Source organism: Muscardinus avellanarius (assembly GCF_963383645.1).
Source record: "Muscardinus avellanarius genome assembly, chromosome: 14".
Classification (NCBI taxonomy): domain Eukaryota; kingdom Metazoa; phylum Chordata; class Mammalia; order Rodentia; family Gliridae; genus Muscardinus; species Muscardinus avellanarius.
Window position 1 is genome coordinate 38,870,246 of NC_137800.1, and position 21,700 is coordinate 38,891,945.

Genomic DNA, 21,700 nt, shown 5'->3' on the forward strand with positions numbered 1-21,700 from the left:
ACTAAGTTGCTGAGAGCCTCACTCAGTAGCTGAGGCTTTGTGCGATCCTCCTGTCTCAGCCTCCCAAGCACAGGGATTACAAGTGTGCGCCACCACACCTGGCTTGGTATACTATTTTTAAATATTCAAAATAATCCTCACCAATTCACATTCAAACTATTATTTATTGCTTGCTTACTGCACTTAAGTGGCAAACCATATGCCCAGGAATCCTAAGTTTTCAGTTAGACACAAGTTTAAGGAAACATTTGAGTGTTGCGGATAATAAAGTCACTCAGTGGGTGCCTTATCACTGGCTAACAAGTCCTGGAGGAGCAGCTTATGTCATTTTCTTTTTTTAAGTTTTTACTGGACTGATGTTCTATAATAGACTTTTCATTTTATTGAGTTTCCATAAGTGTCAATTTCTGTAAGCCTGAAGCAGTTCAAATTGTTTATTGGTGTATTTTTACCAAATTTTTCTTGTGCTTTCCCAGGCTGGAGTACCCTGACTGTCACGGTCCTCCCCTCGGCTTCTCTTCTCATTTCACTTCTTAGGTTGGTAATGTGGTGATGTGCCCTCAATTGTTGCCCCCTTTCTTTGAAACTATATATGGGCTTGTCCTTTCTTTCTTTCCTTCCTTCCTTTTCTTTCCTTCCTTCCTTCCTTCCTTCCTTCCTTTTTCCGGTACCAGGGATAGAACCCAGGGGCATTCTACCTCCGAGCTACAACCCCTAGCTACACGCCCAGCCCTAGTTTTTATTCTTTATTTTGGAACAGGGTCTCACTGAGTTGCAAAGGGCCTCACTGAGTAGCTGAGGCTGGCCACAAACTGTGGTCCCTCTGTCTCCGCCTCCCAAATGCTGGGATTACAAGTGTGTGCCACCACGCCCAGCTTACATAGGGTTTTTTTTTGTGTGTGTGTGCTACTGGGGATGGAACCCAGGGGCATTCTACCTCCAAGCTACACCCCCAGCACTTTTTTTTTGTTCTTTATTTTTTGAAACAGGGTCTCACTGAGTTGCGAAGGGCCTTACTAAGTAGCCAAAGCTGGTTGCAAACCGCGATCCTCCTATCTCAGCCTCCCAAGTACTGGGAATACAAGTGTGCGCTGCCACCCCTGGCTAGGGTTTTTTGTTTTTGTTTTTTAAATGAGAGTCAAAGGTTTCACTAACATCTTAGTACATCTTTTAAAAATTCCTTGTATAATTATCATGGGATCATGTGAGATTCCTGGTAACCTATAACATTTAAATTTTCATAGTTGTCTAAAAGAAAGATAGTCCACTATTTACTCATTCTTCATTGTTTTGAACTTGATTTACTTTTATGAAAGAAATACATATACTTTGATTCATAACTTCAAAAGGTGTTAAAAAAGGTTTCTAATTTTGAAATCAAAACAAGCTGGGAGTGGTGGTGAACACTTGTAATCTCAGTACTTGAGTGACTGAGAGACAGGAAGATTGCAGGTTGGCCACCAGCCTCAGCTACTTAGTGAGGCCCTCCACAACTTAGTGGGACCCTGTTTGAAAATAAAGAATAAAAAATAGGGCTGGGGGTGTAGCTTGTAGGTAAAATGCCTCTGGGTTCAATCCCTAGTATCTCAATGAATGAATGAATGAATGAATGAATAAATAAATAAATAAATAAATAAATAAATAAATAAGTAAATAAATATCAAAGCAAGCCGGGCGTGGTGGCGCATGTTTGTAATCCCAGCGCTTGGGAGGCTGAGACAGGAGGATCACACAGGTTCGAAGCCAGCCTCAACTGCTTAGTGAGGCTCTCAGCAACTTAGTGAGACCCTGTTTCCAAATAAAGTATAAAACAGGTCTGGGAGTATAGCCCAGAGGTAGAAAAGCCCCTGGGTTCCACCCCCAGTACCACAAAATAATAATAATAATAATAATAATAATAATAATAATAATAACAACAACAACAACAACAAGTTTAATTTGGGTGTGGTGGTACACATTTGTAATCCCAGTACTTGGGAGACTAAGACAGGAGGATCACAATTTTGTAGACCAGCCTTGGCAACTTAGTAAGACTCTCAACAACCCAGCACAACCCTGCCTCAAAAAAACAGAAATTAGTATAGCTCAGGTAGAAAAGCCCCTGGGTTCCACTCCTAGTACCATGAAATAAAAAAAAAAATTAGCTGGACGAGGTGGCACATGCTTGTAATCCCAGTGCTTGGGAGGCTGAGATAGAAGGATTACACAGGTTCAAAGCCAGCCTCAGCTACTTAGTGAGGCTCTCAGCAACTTAGTGACACCCTGTTTCTACATAAAATATAAAATAGGTCTGGGAGTATAGCCCAGAGGTAGAAGACCCCTGGGTTCCATCCCCAGTAACCCTCCTCCCCACACACACACCACAAGTTCGAGTTCTTCTCTGCACCCCTTCCTGCTACACAGATACGTAGTCATATTCAATTCTCATTCTTTTATTTTTTATTTATTTTTCATTTTTTATTTATTTATTTTTGTGGTACTGAGGATTGAACCCAGAAGATAGACTACCTCCAAGCTACACCCTAGCCCTATTTTTTATTCTTTATTTTCAAACAGGGGCTCACTAAGTTGTGGAGGACCTCACTAAGTAGCTGAGACTGCCTGAGAACCCAAGATCCTCCTGTCTCAGCCTCCCAAGTACTGGGATTACAAGCATGTGACATATGCCTGGCTTCAATTCTAATTCTTTTAAGATAAAATTATTGTCTCAAGTGCATAAACAATAAGATATTAATAAAGTGTTCTAAGATGTAAGATGCTTCCTACAACCAGTCAAATTAAACAAAAAAAAAATACAATTTACATGATATTTCTTTCTTTTTTTATGTGTGTGTGGTACTGGGGTTCCTGGAAGCCCTTCTACCTCCGGGCTACACTCCCAGACCTATTTTATATTTTTATTTGGAAACAAGGTCTCTTAAGCTAGCGTGGCTGGCTTCAAACCTACAAGATCCTCCTCCTGTCTCCGCCTCCCAAGCACGGGGATTACAAGCATGCGCCACTCCCCCTCCCCTGGCTACATGATATTTCTTAACTTTTCAATTTCAGGTATTATGAAAAGCTTACTATTATAAGAACTAAGGATTTGCCAGGCTTGGTGGCCCATTCCTGTAACCCCAGGACTTGGTAGGCTGAAACAGAAAGGTCGCAGGCTCAAGGCCAGTCTCAGCAACTTAAGTTCTGAGCAACTTAGTGAGACCCTGTTTCCAAATTTAAAATAAAATAGGGCTGGGGGTATAGGCCAGATATAGAAGGCCCCTGGATTCCATCCCCAGTATCACAAAATAAATAATAAATGAATCCACTCCCCACAGATAACCTTGTTCTCTCATTCTAATTGGCTGTAGTCACAGCATTTGATGAAATCTTTTTCTATTGTATACTTTGTGGTCAAGAAATATCCCCCAGCTGAGCAAAGATATTTGTCATTAATGGACCATTTAGTTTGTTACATAGTTAACAATTTTCTCATTTTTCTATTAGTTTTATTTTCCTTTCTTATTTGTTTTTACTATTCTAAACACAAATTCATCTCTCACCTTTCACAAGGGGTATAAAGTTTTCTTTGATATAATCAAACATTGGTCATTTTACTTTTATTTATTTTTTCTTCAAGTTACCTTTCCACGAATCCTCTCTATTCAGTTCCAGTTTGGGCTAGCTGTTGACATCATTCTGGGGATTCCCCCCATCAACATCACTGCGATAATTCCCTTACCTTTTTTCTTCCCTATATTCTGTAGACAATGATCAGCAACACAGGGATCATGATTTTTATTTTTATGTTTTTGCGATGCTGCAGATTGAACCCAGGGACATTCTACCTCTGCGCTACACCTCAAGTTCTATTTTTCTAATTTGGAAAGAGGCTTTCATTAGGTTGCTAAGAGCTTCACTAAGTAGCTGAGTCTAGCTTCAAACCTGAGATTAATGTATTAATCCTCCTGCCTCAGCCTCCCAAATACTGGGATTACAAGTGTGTGCTACCATGTCTGGCTTAGGTGTCTATCATCTTGACTAAACAAACAGTTCCTTATACAAAGCACTAAAATCAAACTGCCCAATCTGCCAGGAATCTTTGCTTTGTTCTCTCATGTAACATACATTTCTAGCATATGGCAATCACTTAATAAATATTTGTTAACTATCTTGAAGCTGAGATAGGATGATTACAGTTTTGAGACCAGCCTCAGCAACTAAACAAGCTTCTGTTTAGAAACATAAAACCAAAAAAACCAAAAAATATTTTAAAAAAAGGCTAGGAGTGTAGCTAGGAGGGAGGATGCTCCAGGTTTAATCCTCAATACCCCAAACAAACAAAACAATAAAAAAAGATAAATTCTTAGGCTAATGTGTTAAGAGGAAAAATAGTAAAAAGTTTGGATGGAGGCATGTATTGAAGGTAGAGTGTATAGTACTTGTGGATAATACTTATGGATAGATATTTGTGGATTCAGTGATTACTCCAAGGCTATCGAGGATCAGACTGGAAGGTAACAGGTTCAAGCCCGGCCTCAGCAGTTTAGTGAGATTCTCAGCAACTTAGTGAGGACTGTTTCAAAAGAAGATAGAAAAAGAAAAAGAAAGGGCTGGGGTGTACTCAGAGGTAAAATGCCCCTGGATTCGATTCCATTTCCAGTACCACAAAATCAAAACAAGCAAAGTAAGCCCTTGAAGTGTGTATAGAACATGGGTTGCATAAGAGCTTGGTGTTTTCAGAAAATCAGCTGACTCTGATGGAAGCTATAGAGAAACACTGTAAAGATATGAAGAGGGAGCACATGAGCCCGAGAGGCTCTTTGTCCAGGGCCGGGCATCATTCACAGCTTGTGTGAGGAGAGCTCATTGTCGTCATGAAGGGAGACGAATGTATTAATTCAGAAGTGTGAAGAAGACTGAATTGAGAATGTTAAGCTTTCTTTTTTTTTTTTTTTTTTTTTGGTGGTGGTACTAGGGGTGGAACCCAGAGGCTTTCTACCTCTGGGCTATACTCCCAGACCTTTTTTATACTTTATTTGGAAACAGGGTCTCGCTAAGTTGCTGAAAGCCTCACTAAGTAGCCGAGGCTGGCTTTGAACCTGTGTGATCCTCCTGTCTCAGCCTCCCAAGCGATGGGATCACAAGCATGCACCACCACGCCTGGCTAAGCTTTCATTTTTATCAAACAATTCACCTTTGACCAAGGTACCATATTAATGTATTTCTGCTCATTAAACAAATTAAATAACCCAAAGAAATCAGTGAAAAAGCGGTTTGGGTGGGAAAGATGTTTGTGATAGATAGTCACATCTTTTCCATAAGTATTTGGAAAGAGGCCTTGTTCTTAAGGAGGTGAAATACGTCACACGCCTTGTTCAGCTCTTCAGACTACTGTAGACCACGGAACTTGGATCTTTGTCTCTCCTTCACAGCCAGTAATCAGCAACTCTACAAAGACAAGGATCCTATATTATTTGAGGAAATGCACATAAATAGTTCCTGGACTAAAATTCATTGTTATTTGAAGTTCTGAATCTCAATTTTAGATGTAGGAATAGCTTTTAGCTTCAGACATTCCCCATTCCAAAGAATAATGATAAGAGAAAAGGAGATTGCCACAGAAGCTCTTGCCTCCCTCCACCCACCACCATTTTCAAATAAAAAATCTTCTAGTATCTGTGGTATGTGGACTGGCCACATACTTCTTCTATCTGAAACTAGAATCACAATATAGGGTAACCGTAAACTGATTAGAAAATGTTCCTTAGGGTAACACAGAGCTCTTAAAACACTTAGGAAAACAACCAAAGACTTATTCACAGAAAGTTTAATCTATTTCTTAATTGAAAATATTTCGCAAATATGTGAATATTTCTTTAAAATAGTTTTACACTAAATTTCCATTCATTGCTTCTTTTGAGAAAGTGAGTTTCGTTTTCCCAATTTTGTCAGCCCTCCTCTTTCCCTTTTTTTCCCCCCTGGTGAGCCTTAGCCATGGACTCTGAATCCCTTTGTGGAGGAGTGCCAGGTAGAAAGAATAGTTGCCTGGGGTTTCAAGAGTTTGAACTATTGTTACTCTGTGAATTTGAGTTTGTTGGCTTCTTGGCTCCACTTCTGTCTCAATAAAATAAAACAAACATATCAACCTGTTGAGGTTAAAGGATTAATTAATGCAATAGAGAGAAAGCATTTGGAAGGCTGGGACCTTGGGTTCAGTTTCCAGGGCTGCAACAACAACAAAGAGAAAGAGGAAGCATTCACAACCTTATCTTGATAGATAGCAAATATACAACATTACATTATTATTTTTAAATGACTGGTGATATTTAAGACGGCTGTGGTGGTACACGCTCATAATCCCAGTACTTGGGAGGCTGAGACAGGAGGATCACAGTTTCACGGCCAGCCTCAGCAACTTAGTGAGCCCCTGTTTCAAAATAAAAGAATAAAATAGGGCTGTGGGTATAGCTCAGAGGTGGAATGCCCCTGGGTTCCATCCTAAATACTACAAAAAATAAAAATTAAAAATAAAAGACAGGTAACATTTAAATCCAATGCCCTTTCTTTTTTGTCATTCTGTAGCATCCATCAACACAGAATGGCTTCTTCTCATGTGAGGAGAAAATTTCAGTTTCACACTTGATTCTCTCCAGAACAAAAGTCCCGTTCTTTTAGGTTCTTTCTGACTTTCCAATTTGTCAAGAAACAACTACAATGCACCCTTCTTCATCTTTTCTCATCCCCTACTTGTGTGAGTTTTTTGGTTTTGTTTATTTGTTTATTTATTTATTTATTTATTTGGTTTAGGAGATTGAACCCAGTAGCACTTTACCTCCGAGATACACCCCAGCCCTATTTTTATGTTTTATTTTGAAACAGGGTCCACTAAATTGCAGGGGGCCTCACCAAGTAGCTGAGGCTGGCCATGAACCTATGGTCCTCCTGTCTCAGCCTCCCAAGTACTGGAATCACAAGCATGCGCCACCATGCCAGGCTTGTATTTTATTTTGTACTGGGGATTGAACTCGGGGGTATTCTACCTCTGAGATAGCCCCCCAGATTTTTTATATTTTATTTTGAAAAAGGGTTTCATTAAGTTGCTGAGACTGGCCTCAAACCTGAGATCCTTCTGTTTCAGCCTTTCAAGAACTGGGATCACAGGCATGCGCCACCACGCCAGGTTCCGCTTGTATATTTTCAGCTTTAATGTCCCATTGACAGTGTTTATCACAATTTAATATGGAAATCTGAGAAATCAAACCTTTAAATATTTTTTCTATTTTTCATGAATTCTTCATGTCCTTTATATTCCGAGTTTTCTTCTCTTGCTTTATACAAGATGTGTGTGTGTGTGTGTGTGTGTGTGTGTGTGTGTGTATGTGTTTGCATGCAATGAGGTCTCTTGCCTTTCTTTAGCTCTTGTCTTTTATCTAACAGACAGTATTTCAGGGAGAAGCCCTGTCTCTGAATTGAGGATAGGAAGTGTAGATAGGTATGTGTTATGAGACTTCCTCAGCCCTTCCCCCTAGTTTTTATTCAAGAAATGTAATTTAGTTCAGCTCAAAAAAGTCTCATGGCTTGACTTTTCTGCATATTTGTAGAGCACTTTTTCCAAGTTATAACTACAGAACAAAATTACATTTCCTACTTGGTCAATAAATGTGCAGCCCAAGATAACATTTAACACAGACGATAGCACTATCTTCCCAGTATGTGGAATAATCCCAGGTGTTTCATATCATTGAAGGCTTCTCAAAGAGCCTGAGATTCCAGAAGTCTTCCTTAGCCCAGATACTCAAGACTTAAGAGTTTCTTAAAGCTACTTCGGATTATATTTTCTTACACCAACAATTTTCCTAAAACAGCTATCTGATTGGCTGTCGTGGACTGAAGAACACGTTTGCCTTTCTCTAAGAGGATGTATCTGAGGCTCAGCTATCGCTACATCTTTGCACTTTGAAGCTTAAGATTGCACAGCAGGAAAAACACCAGATCCACTCAGTCCACCAGCAATTGTTTTCTATTTTTGCTTATCCTAACTTTGTTCTTTATCTGGGCTACCTATCTCAATTGCCTAGAGAGCTTTGAGAGAATGATGCTTAGTTCCCAACCCCATTGATTATGATGTGATCCGTATGGAAATTTGGCTTGAATGTTAAGGTTTTAAAAAATTTGTCAGATGACTTTTGGATAGGCAAAATTTTCAGGAGCTAGGGATGTACCTCAGTGGTAAAGTACTTGCCTAGCACTAGGAAGGCTCTGGGTCCAATTCCTGGTACTGCCAATAAAATAATACTGCTGGGAGTGGTGTCAAACACTTGTAATCTCAGTACTTAAAAGACTAAGTCAGGAAGACTGTAGGTTTGCCGCTAGCCTCAGCAATTTAGTATAGTTGTAATCTGGGTGTAGTGATGCATGCCTGCAACCCCAGTACTTGGCAGGCTGAGATAGGAGGGTTTCCAGCTCAAGGCCAGCCTCAGCAATTTAGTGAGACTCTCAGCAACTTAGTGAGACCCTGTTTCAAAAATAATGGCCAGGTGTGATGGCACACGCTTGTAACCCAGTGCTTGGGAGGCTGAGATAGGAGGATCACACAGGTTCAAAGCCAGCCTCAGCTACTTACTGAGGCTATTTGTAACTTAGTGAAATCCTGTTCCAAAATTTAAAAAGAATAAAATAGGTTTGGAGGTATAGCTCAGAGGTAGAATGCTTCTGGATTCCATCACCAGTAACACACACACACACACACACACACACACACACACACACACACAGCAAAAAAAAAAAAAAAAAAAGAAAAAAGAAAAGGGTAAGGGTGAAATTCAGAAGTAGACTGCCCCTGGGTTTCATTCCCAGTTACCCCCCCCCAAAAAAAAAAAAAAAAAACCCAGCAACAACAACAACAAAAACTTTGTAAATGTTGCAATGATGTTCCAGGAAGAGTTCTTGCTAAGGATATCAGAAAGACTTCCTTGATCTAAACAATGAGCTGGGGTTAGAAAAAACAAAACAAAAAATAGAGGTAGAGGAGGGCAGTGCCTTAGTAACAGAAAAAGATGTGCAAAAACTTTGAGACTGCTGATTTCACCAGGCACTATTGACTCAGAAGGTCAGTATCCTGTCAACACATTACTCTCAAGGCCTTAACAACATGGGCTTCAATATAGGTGGGCATGTGGCAAATTAGTAATTATTTGGGAAACTAGTCAGTAAAGTTTGTTCCAAGAGGGAAGAGAAGGACAGGTTTATATAGATTATCAGGAAAGCAAAGAAAGTTACAAGCGAGATCGTTTAGATTAGTAGGTAATTCGAAGGTCCTCTGGGGTTCAAAGACAACCTCAGCTAGTAGTGAGACTCTCATCAACCTAGTGAGATCTTATTTCAAAATAAAAATAAAAAAGGGCTGGAGGTGTTGCTTGGAGGTAGAATGCCCCTGGTTTCGATTTCCAGTACCAAAACACAAAAGAAATAAACAACCTCCCACCAGTATTCTAAGATGGTTGACTGTTCACAGATAACTTATAAAGCTACTTCACTAAATGATAGCTTTGTGTGTGTGTGTGTGTGTGTGTGTGTGTGTGTGTGTGTGTATGCCATGCCAGGGATTGAACCCAGGGACATTCTACCTCCAAGCTATACCTTGAAACTATTTTAATTTTTGTTTTGAAACAAGGTCTTGCTGGGTTGCTGAAAGTCTCACTACTTGCTGAGGCTATTCTTATACCTGTGGTTTTCCTGTCTTAGCCTACCAAGTACTAGGAATACAGGTGTATGCCACTATGCCTGGCTTAAATGATAGCTTGGAGAAAGAATACCGACAATGGTGCGACAATGGTCTCTATAAGGATTGAATTTCCAAAGTTCATTATCCCTGCTTTTCACAAAAATCTTTGGTGTTACTCAAGGTTTTTCAACCTTAACAATAATTAACTTTTGGGCCAGATAATTCTTTCCCTGGGGGGGGGGGCTGTGCTGTGCATTATAGGATACAGAGACAACACTGGCCTCTACTACCTTCTAGATCCCAGTAGTACCCTGCACTCTCTCACAGCTGTGATATTCAGACATTGTTTCTGGACACTGTCAAACGTTCCTGGGGGTGGGGATGGGAGCAAAAATGCCCCCAGTGAGAACTACTAGTCTGGCTTCCTGTAAACTAGTTTTATTACTGTGGGTTGTATGGCAATGAAAATGTTTAATTTGAAATATCTTTTTTTTTTTTTTTTTTTTTTTGGTGGTACTGGGGATCCTGGAAACCCTACCACCTCCGGGCTACACTCCCAGACCTATTTTATATTTTTATTTGGAAACAGGATCTCTTAAGCCAGCTTTGCTGGCTTCGAACCTGTGTGATCCTCTTGTCTCTGCCTCCCAAGTGTGGGGATTACAAACATGCGCCACCACGCCTGGCTAATTTGAAATATCTTTTAGCAGAAAATTTTCAATAGACTTGGAGACATATATATATATATATATATATATATATATATATGGAATTTTGAACATTAATTATATCGATATTTATTGCTATGCTCTCTCACATTTCTCTGCATAATGAATCATCATTCATTACAAATTTTTATGTTTTTCTCAGGATATGGGGAAGGGATTGGGAGCCACTGTTCTGAATGAATGTTGCAAATAATTTTCTCACTTGTGACTCACTAACAATGTAGTCCTTTTCTCAGAGTCAGGACACTTTTCCCCAAGTTTTCTTGTGATTCCCTGTGAAGATGCAAAATAACTTTTCCCAAACTTACCTATTTACCAAAAAAAGAAAAAGAAAAAAGGTGCTTTGGAAGCAAATTTTGAAAATTTCAAAAAGCCAATTAAAAATCTCTTTAAAGAGACAAGTCCCAGACCTCCATGAATCGAAGCAAGCACCTTTCTCCTATTTGCCGTTTGCTTCCTCTTATTCCATCCATCCTTAAGAACTTAGTCTCCTCCGTGTACCAGAGCATACCTAGAGAGAAATGTAAACCCTATGCTTCTACCAGATGTGGTGGCACAGATCTGTAATTCCATTACTTATGATGCTGATCCAGGAGGATTGCAGGTTTTAGACCAGCCTTAGTAAGTTAGCAAGCCTCCGTTTCAACATAAAAAAGAAAAAGGTGTATAATCCAGAGGTAGGACACACTACTACTACTACCACTACTACTACTACTACTACTACTACTACTACTAGTAATGATGCTTTTTCACTATCTTTAGAAATTGGCTTGTACTTTTGGTAAATTTGAGTAAAACTGGACCATTGGACAACTGTCCTACTACCTTCTTGTGCTTCTCAGAATATGCAATCCTGTTCCTAAGCAATAGGATTAAAGACCAAGCTCGCTTATCTTTCCTGTGGTACTGGGGATTGAACCCAGAGGCATTCTACCTCTGAGCTACACCTCCAGCCCTACTTTATTTTAATTTTTATTTGGAAACGTTCTTGAGCCTACGATCCTCTTGTCTTAGTACCCCAAGTATGTCTGGTTCAAGCTTGTTTTTTGACATGAAGATCTACATTTAATCCCTCATGTTTATTACTTGCTAGATACTTAACAGCTATGTGATTTTTAAAAAAAGGGACCTCTAGGCTTTGCTTCAATGAATGGATGTCATGAAAGAAGGAAGTCAGTAAAATGATGGGAAGGTACATAGTCGCCCAAGAAATGATGAAACAACAAATGGTGGACTAGGAGCATTGTAGAAGTATCTGAAACCCTGAGGCTGCTCAGTTGTCCTGATAACCAGTGACACCAGGTACCACCTGGAATCCATTCCAATTTTCTAAAGATCTTTACCAAGCTGGGAACAGCTAGAAGCTCTGGTATCTACTAATAGAATAGCTGATCAAAGGCTCTTCCCCATGACTTAATCACTCTACTCATCTTCAATATCCTCCATGGGATGTAAATTCCTAAAGTTGCTGACATCAGGTGCTTGATATTAAGTAAATCAAGGGAGAATGGTTGAACTAAGGCTAGAAAACCTATGAGAATTCTCCAGGAAATCAATCTGGGAAAAGAAGGAAACTCAGTGTGATTCCTTGTACTTGAAGGAAAAGTGACACTCGTCTTTTTTATGTCTCAGACTTCCCCTTCTCTAGACTTTCTTTTCAACCTCTAAATATTGTGGTTTTTCAGGGATTCCTTCTTTCTCCAAGGTGACCTCACCTAGCTTTCATTTTTAATCATCTTTTATACGTTCATGACTCACTACACAAACATATTGCTGAATACTAGTTGGATTAAAATACAGGAATTTCAAATATAATAGACCCAAAATGTAATTCCAACCCTATCTCTCTCCAGGCCCTGCTTCTCAGTTAATAGCATTCTCGTTGCTTTGTTGGTTAAGCTATCAATTTGGAGGCGTCCTGTATTTCTTTTTTCCTCTAATGTCTAATCCAGCTGCAGGTTCTTCAAGTTCTATTACTTTACTTCAGTAAGTTAAATTAACTTAACGTCCTGGACTGGCAGCCCAATCCACATTATTAGAGTAGTCTCAAAAGCCATATGGCTTGAACTTAAATTGCAAGTTGTCCCAGACTCTTAGTATCTTCAGAAGACTGGCTGAAAGAATGCAAATTCTTTCTACAAAAATTCACACTTTTATTGAGTGTGGTGGCACGTGCCTGTTATCTCAGTATTTGTGAGGCTGAGATAGGAGGATTTCAGGTTCGAGGCAACTCAGTGAGGCCCTCAGCAACTTAACAAGACCGTTTTCAAATAAAAAATAAAATAGGGTTAGGGGTATAGTTTGGAAGTAGAATGCTCCTGGGTTCAATTCCCAGAAACACACACACACACACACACACACACACACACACACACACATACACTACACACCTTTATTACAGGTTTCAAAGGATTTCTAAAATAAAATTTGAGGAATAAAGAGAAACTTATAAAAAATCAGTAATCACATGTCCCCCTCAATAGAAAACTACTATTGAGAGATATTAGCAAAAAATTAATCTGTAAGGAACTCTAGATAATGGAATTATTAAGCAAAGATTTTGAAGTAACTTCACTTACTATATTTGAAGAAAGAGAAAATCTTAAAAATATTTATAGGTTATAGGGGCAGGGGATATAGCCTAATGGTAGAGCACATGGTGTGAGGCTATGGGTCCCATACTTAGCACCACCTCTTCCCCTAAAAGAAAAAAAAAATACAAAAAAACCACTGCTACCAGAAAATGTCTATAGGATGTAGAAAACTAAAAAGCAACACTGAACAGATATAAGAACCAAATATGTGATCCAGAAATCAAAAGCAAAATAAATTAAATGTTCTAACGAATGATTATAAAGTTACTAGACTGATAACCCTCATAAATATAAGTATAAAATTCTTTAAAAAATGCTAGCATATTGAATAGAGCAATATATAAAATACATAAAAATTATCACCAACTGTTTATCATATAAGTGCAGGGCTGGTTCACCATATGACAACAAATCAATATATTTTATCTTATTAATGATTAAGAAAAAATTAAAATGTCATGAGATACAGAAAAGGCTCTTGATATATTCAACAATCACTCATGATTCAAATGTTTAGCAAGGAAGGAATACAGGAGAACTTTGTCAACTAATATAAGGGCAACTATAAAATCCATATGGCTAGCTGGGTGTCATGGTGCACGCTTGTAATCTTGGCATTTGGGAGGCTGAGACAGGAAGATCACTGTTCACAGTCAGCCTTGGCTACTTAGTGAGGCCCTTTGGAACTCAGTGAGACCCTTTTTCAAAATAAAGAATAAAAATAGAGCTGGGGCCGGGCGTGGTAGCTCAAGCTTGTAATCCCTGCGCTTGGGAGGCAGACACAGGAGGATCCGCGCAAGTTTAAAGCCAGCCTCGCTGGCTTAAGCCACCTTATTTTCAAATAAAATATACAATAGGTAATAGGTCTGGGAGTGTAGCCTGGAGGTAGAAGGGTTCCATCCCCAGTACCACCAAAAAAAAAAAAAAAAAAAAAAATAGGGCTGGGGTGTAACTCAGATATAGAATGCCCCTGGGTTCCATCTCCAGTACCGCATACACACACACAAAAAATCCCTATGGCTAACAGCACATTTTAGGGAGAAAGATTCAACATATTGTAGGTTGGAGCTAGTACAATAAAGCAAGAAAAATATTGAAGAGGTATAGAAAGTAGAAATGAAGAAAAGAAACTGTCCACACTCATAGATTATACCTATGTTTTAGAAGAAAATTCCAAAATGATTTTCATGAAAAACAAATTTACTAGGTCTATGAATGTGCTTAGCATAAGTAAAAGATACAAATGTCAATATACATAAGTTAATATAATTTCTGTATAACAAACTAGAAATGATAAAATTTCAAGTAAAAATTGGTATTTAAAAATACTAGCCAGGTATGGTGGCACATGCCTGTAATTCCAGTACTTGGAAGACTGAGACAGGTGGGTTGCAGGTTCAAGGCCAGCTTCAACAACTTAGCAAGACCCTGCTTCAAAATAAAAAATAAAAATAGAGAGGTGTAGCTCAGAGACAGAATGCCCCTGCATTCAATACTTCCTATAGAACTACCCATCAAGCTAACGTGATATTGACAAAGAGATAGACACAATACAATGATCAATAGACTTATTTGATTCCACAAATAGGCCTGGTCCTATATACCAATTATTTCCAACAAAGGTGCAAAGTAAATTTAATGGATAAAGGACAGTGTTTTCAACAAATGATGATGAAAGAATTAGAAACCTTTGTACAAAATAACAATAATAATAGTAATAAATAATAATAATAATAATAATAATAATAATAATAATCATGGGCCATGGCAAATAGTGTGACATTTGGGACACATACTTCAACAAAGTAATAATACAGAAAATAAAATAAACAAATAGAAATATAACAAATCATTAGTCATTCCAGAAATGCAAATTAAAATAGGATAGCATTACCCATCTACTAGGCCAAATTTAATAAAATAAGTTGATGTTAATAAATGCCAGTCAGGATGTAGAATGACCAACTCCTTCATACATTACTGATGGGAATTAAATGGGTCAAGTGGTTTGCAAAACAAGTTTAGCAATCCCACTCCTTGAGAGTCAACCAAAAGATAGAAAGTCATGTCCACACAAAATTCTGTATGCAAATACTTACAGCAGGCTGGAAACAAGCCAAGTTTCCATGGAATTGCAAAACTATAAATAAGTTATGGTATGCTAACAAAATGTATAGCTATCAACAATAAAAAGGAAAAATTGCTGACACATGTAACAACTCAGATATATCTCTACTGCATTATGCTATGTGAATGAAGTCAGAAGCAAAGGCTACATGCCGCATGACCCCATGATAGGAAGGCCACATTGAGAAAGTGCAAATCACAAGGACAGGACAGATGTATCCTTTGTTACACTTGTTGAAAAATTCTCCCGAAATTATTAAATATTTAAGAAGAGGAATCTAGCTGAGAATGGTGGCTCATATCTGTAATTCTTGTACTTGGGAGGCTGAGACAGGAAGATTGTACATTTCAAGGCCAGCTTTAGCAACTTAGTGAGACCCTGTTTCAAATAAATAAATAAATAAATATATAAATACATAAATACATAAAGGGCTGGAGGTATAACTTAGAGAAAGAATGTCCTGAGTTCAATCCCCAGTACCACCACCAAAAAACAAACAAACAAGCAAACATAAAAGCAGATATATCTCCTTGGAAGTATATCTCAGGGTTGGTAAAATGATAAATAAATAATTTGCATAGGAAATTTATATATATTTCTTGAAAGTTGTTTAAGGAGTATGACATATAAAACTGTGTGTTTTACTGGGGATTGAACTCAGGGGCATTCAACCTCCAAGCTACACACCCTTTTTTTTAAACAGTGTCTCAGTAAGTTGCAGAGGGCCTCAAGAAGTTGCTGAGGCTGGTAGCAAACTTGCTATCCTCCTGGAGCTGACTTTTTTTTTTGGTGGTACTGGGGTTGGAACCCAGGAGACTTCTACCTCTGGGCTACACTCCCAGACCTATTTTATATTTTATTTGGAAACAGGGTCTCTTAAGCCAGCTGAGGCCGGCTTCAAACCTGCGCGCGGGGATTACAAGCGTGCGCCACCACGCCTAGGCTGAGACTGACTGTTTTTGATTCTACAAATGAGTGAGATTGTGTGGCACTTGTCTCTCTGTGCTTGGCTTATATTACTTAACATAATAATAATCTGATTCCAAACACGTTATCCCAAGTTACAGGATTTTGTGGTGGAATGGTATTCCATAGAGTATACACACCACACTTTCTTACCCACTCATTAATTGATGGCCACTTAGTTGATTTTATTTCTTGACTATTGTAAGTAGAGCTGCAATAAATGGGTTTGCAGCTATCTCTTTGACATACTGGTTTCATTTCCTTTGGAATATTGAGACTACTGGATGATAGGACAGTTTTATTTTGAACTGTTTGAAGAACCTCGGTACTATTTTCCATAATAGCTGTACTAATTTACATTCCTCCATGAGTGTGCATAATGCTTTTGGCAACTGGAAAACAGCTGCTTAACCTTCTTGCATGGTTTATCATTGGATGTTCTTTTTAGGAAGAGACCCTGAATGTGTACCATTCACTGCTTATTTCCCAAATGCTGTAAAAGTTGTTCTAGAGAGTCTCATCTGGAGCAGTGCTGAGGTGGGTTCCACTCACATCCTTGGCCGCTGTGCTGTGATCTTCTGGAGGCTGCAGAGGTGTTCAAAACCCCTGACTTCACTCTCCTTCACTTTATCATGTTCTCTCTCTCTCTCCAAATGGTTTATTCTCTGCAGAAACATTTCTATTACTGTTTGACAACAATATATTTTTCCTTCCTTCTTTCTCTTTCTCCTCTCCTCCTCTTCTCCTCCTCTTTCTTCTTCTTCCTATTTTTTTTTTTTTTTGTGTGTGAGATTGAACCTAGGGACATTTTATCTCTGAGATACATTCCAGCCTTATTTTATGATTTTTTTTGAAACAGGATTTTGCTAAGTTGCTGGGAGTCTCACTAAGCTGCTGAGGCTGGCCAAGAACCTGCAATCCTCCTTGTCTCAGCCCCCCTAGTACTGAGCTTACAACCAACCTTCCTTCCTTCCTTCCTTCCTTCCTTCCTTCCTTCCTTCCTTCCTTCCTTCCTTCCTTCCTTCCTTCTTTCCTTCCTCTCTCCTCACCTCCTCTCTCTCTCTCTCTCTCTCTCTCTCTCTCTCTCTCTCTCTCTCTCTTTCTTGGGATTGAAGCCAGGGGTGGTCTACCTCTGAGCAGCATCTCAAGCCTTTTTTATATTTTTGCTTTAAAGCAGGGTCTTACTAAGTTGCTGAGAGCCTTGCTAAATTGCTGAGGTTGACCTTGAACTTGCAGTCCTCCAGTTAAAGTTTCCCAAGTCCTGAAATTACATGTGTGCACCACCATGTTTGGCAGATCTTGTTTCTTATTTACTAATTCAACCATGTTGCATTTTTTATTTGTTATGGCATTTTTGTTCAGAAAGTTTACTATTTCCTTCATTAAATTAAAACTATTATAATTTAATTAAAAACTAAATTATGCCAGTTAATGAGAGAGTAACTAATTTAGCTGATGTGTTTCTCTTTTTATTCTTCGAAATGTATTCTGTTTCGTCCCATAAGCACATAATTATGTAATTAGGAAAAATAATGAATAATGGCATATTATACAGTATTGTTAATCTGGTATTTGCCTTTTCTTTTCTTTTTATTTCCTGTGTGTTTGTGTGTGTGTGTGTGGGGGGGTATGGTATTGGGGATTGAGCCCAAGGCATTCTATCTCTGAGCTGCAAGTCCAGTGCTATTTTTTATTTTTTTGAAAGAGTCTCACTAGGTTAATGAGAGTCTCTCTACTTGCTGAGGGTGTTCTAGAATAGGCTGCCATCATCCTCTTTCAGCCTCCCAAATACTGAGATTACATGTGTACCACCAGGCCTAGCCTTTTTTTAAAAATAGTATTTCTTAGGCTATGTGCAGTGGCACACACTTGTAATCCCAGTGTTTGGGAAGCTGAAACAGAAGGATCGCAGGTTCAAGGCAGCCTCAATTCTCAGCACCTTAGTGAGACTTGTTTAAAAAAGAAGGCTGGGGGTGCAGCTTGGAGGTTGAATGCCCCTGAATTCAATCCCCAGCAAAGCGCACACACACACACACACACACACACGCACACGCACACGCACACACACGCGCACACACACACACACGCACACGCACACACACACAGAGCGTTTCCCATATGTTCACATAAAGCCATTGTATCCTTGCTACATGATAAAGATTACTTCATATTACTAATGTGGTATAATTTATTTTGTGTCATATTGTTGGATATAGGTTGTATGTAACCTCTTGCTCTCAATAAATGTTGCTTCCAAATGCACTTCTTTTATCCATACATGCACATGATTATGCTATTTGGAAGTAACAGTAATAACACCTACTACTTATTGATTGCTTAAAATGTACAAGAGACTAATTAATGGACCTCCTGTAGATCATCTTACACAAAATTCACAACAATGTTTGGAATAGGGGCCATTGTCATCTCCATTTGCAACTAAAGAAACCAAGTCAGAGCTACTGTAACATGATGAAGGCCCCAAGGAGCCAAAAGATAGCCATGCTAAACTCAGCATCCCATCAATCTGGCTTCAAAAGTTAATTCTGTGTGTGTGTGTGTGTGTGTGTGTGTGTGTGTGTGTGTGTGTGTTTTACTGGATATCGAATGAAGGGACATTTTCTAGCTCTGACCTATACACCCAGCCTTATTTTATGTTCCTGTTGGTGCTGGGCTTTGAAACAGGGGCATTCTATCTCCAAACTCCACCCCAGCCCTATTTTATTTTTTGGTTTGAAATAGAATCTCACTAAGTTGCAGAGTGCCTCACCAAGTCCCTGAGGCTGGCTGCAAAACTGCCATCCTCCTGTCTCAGCCTCCCAAGTACTGGGATTACAGGCGTGTGCCAGCAAGCCTGGCTGTGCTTTTTCTTTTTTGGATGTAAGTATATTTGCAGCATAAATAGTATCTATAAACTAATAGATGTATTTTACCTTACCCATATGTCTTTTTCTATACATGTGAGGATAAATTCATAGAAACAGAATTACCAGGAGTGTATATTCATGCATTTAATACATCTGTGGTTGTCAATAAATAGCTTATTCTGGAATTGACATAATGTTTAGCTCTTCTTTTTTTGTTTCCAAATATTACAAGGATATTGCTATTAATATCTCACTTATAGTATCTCCCGGGACTTCTCTAGCTTGGTGGCAAATCTCATCATCCATTGATTCATACTAGCTTCTCGCCAATTCACATCCTGTAGTCTCAGAAAGCTCAGCCCGTTTATTACTCAGCAGCCAGAGCCTGTCTTCTATTCAGACCCAGCCATTGCTTTAAAATTCCCTTCTTCCTCCCTCAGATAGTGATAGGATAGATTTCAGGATAAACACAACAGACTGACCACTAATAGATATCCCATTACCATCTCTAACCATAAAGACAAAGAAACAAAGTAAAGGAAGAAATAAAAAGCAAAGATCCAAAGGACAAGGAGAATTTGAAGCAAGATTAGCCAAGGTAGTGACACAGTCTGAAAATACGGAATGCAGATATGGGAATGTTAATTGATTTAGAAATGATCTGGAAGCTACAGGCTCTGAGCAAAGAGGAGACCAGGGCGGTGGAAGGGCTTCTGAAGGGATTTCCCCCCCCCCCGGGGACTGAACACAGGGGTATTCTACCTCTAAGCTACACCCCAACCGTATTTTTTTTTTTTTGAAACAGGGTCTCACTAGGTTGATAAGAGTCTCACTACTTGCTGAGGCTGTCCTCCAATCTACAAACATCCTGTCTCCATCTCCCAGGTACAGGGATTACAGGGGTGTGCCACCATGCCCGACTAACACCGAGGTGTTTAGACTAAGTACATCAAAAATATAGATACCAAAATATATAAAGAGAAATCATGGGAGAGTTGGATTCCAGAGGTAGGGAGTATATCAGAGAATCAATTTTGGATATAATTTTTGTTGTTGTTATTGGGGTTTGAACCCAGGGGTATTCTACACTGAACTACACATTCAGAGCTATTTTATTTATTTATTTATTTATTTATGATACTAGGGCTTGAACCCAGAGGCTTTCTACTACTGAGATACATTCCAGCCTCCTCCCCCTTTTTTTGTTTATGAAAAAGGGTTTTTTAGGTTGCTGAGAGTCTTGCTATTTGGTGAGGCTTTCCCGAACCTGAGATCCTCCTGCCTCCATCTCCCAAGTACTGGGATTACAGGATTTACAGGCTGGTACCACCATGCCTAACTTGCTTGCTTATTTATTTATTTATTTATTTATTTATTTATTTATTTATTTTTGTGGTACTAGAGATTGAACCTGGGTGCATTCTATTTCTAAACTACCCTTCCAGCCCTCTTAATTAATTAATTAATTAATTAATCTATTTATTTTTGTTAATGTTTGGTAATGGGGATCGAACCCAGAGGCATTCTACCTTAGAGCTATACCCTCAGCCCAATTTTGTTTTTATTTGTAAACAAGGTCTCATTAGGTAGATGAGAGCCTCACTACTTGCTGAGGTTGTCCTCAAACCTGTGATTCTCTTGTCTCAGCATCTCACATACTGGAATGACAGGTGTCCACTGTTACACTTGTAATGGCATTATGGGCTTTCTTTTTCTTTATTCAGCTAGACTTTGTTGAATAGGGATATTAAAACTAATAGACAGCTTGGTGTAGCTTTAACAATTCTTTATTACAAAATCACTAGGGAAACAGAAAGGTAAGAGACATAAAAGCAGTGTGTCTGGCAGGCACAGCGGAGAGCCCAAAAATGGAGCTTCGGCCCCATCTCCATCCCTGGTCTTTATTTATTTATTATTTATTATTTATTTTGAAACAGGGTCTCACTGAGTTGCAAAGGACCTCACTAAGTATCTGAGGCTGGCCACAAACTTCAGTCCTCCTGTCTCAGCCTCCCAAATGCTGGGTTTACAAGTGTGTGCCAAGAAGTTTGGCAATCCCTGGTCTTTATTTTTATGTATTTGCTTATTTTTGTGGTACTGGGGGTGGAACCCAGGGGCTCTTCTACCTCTGGGCTATACTCCCAGACTTATTTTATATTTTATTTGGAAACAGGGTCTCACTAAGTTGCTGAGAGCCTCACTAGGTAGCTGAGGCTGGCTTCGAACCCGTGCGATCCTCCTGTCTCAGCCTCCCAAGTGCTGGGATTGCAAGTGTGCACCACCACGCCCGGCAATACCCGGTCTTTAAATACAGATTTTGTATTGGTGTGTGTTTATCAGTGTTAACAAGGCATCGGGCTAGTAATTTATTGTTTTTTTTTTTTTTTTTTTTGCCAGGTGATGCCTCTTTGTTGTCAGACAGTGTACTCACTTAGTGCAAGGGTCAACAATCTACTTAGCTCTGTTTTATAGGGCTGTATTGTTTGCCCATAAACTATGGGTGCTCAGAAGCAGCACACAGAGTTTACCTTTCCTATATCCGGGAAGGGTCACAAAGAAGAGATAAACAGAGGTGCTGATGGCTTCTACTTATTTCTAAGGCCAAAGGCTTCAATCATCTCCAGGGCTTCTAAGACTAAAGGCCTTAGTTTTCTTTACATTTTTACTGTAGGTTGGTTCATCATTAGAACAAAAGGCAGAAAGAGAGAGAGAGA

General features: G+C 39.1%; 1 pseudogene across 1 annotated transcript in view; it reads left to right on the plus strand.

Moving 5' to 3' along the window:
• Positions 1-21,700, plus strand: part of LOC308273136 (tubulin alpha-1A chain-like) — a 50,482-nt pseudogene that overhangs the window by 6,121 nt on the left and 22,661 nt on the right. The window contains exon 2 of the transcript in view: positions 477-537. The product of the transcript in view is annotated as a tubulin alpha-1A chain-like (transcript). The remainder of the gene's footprint in view (positions 1-476; positions 538-21,700) is intronic.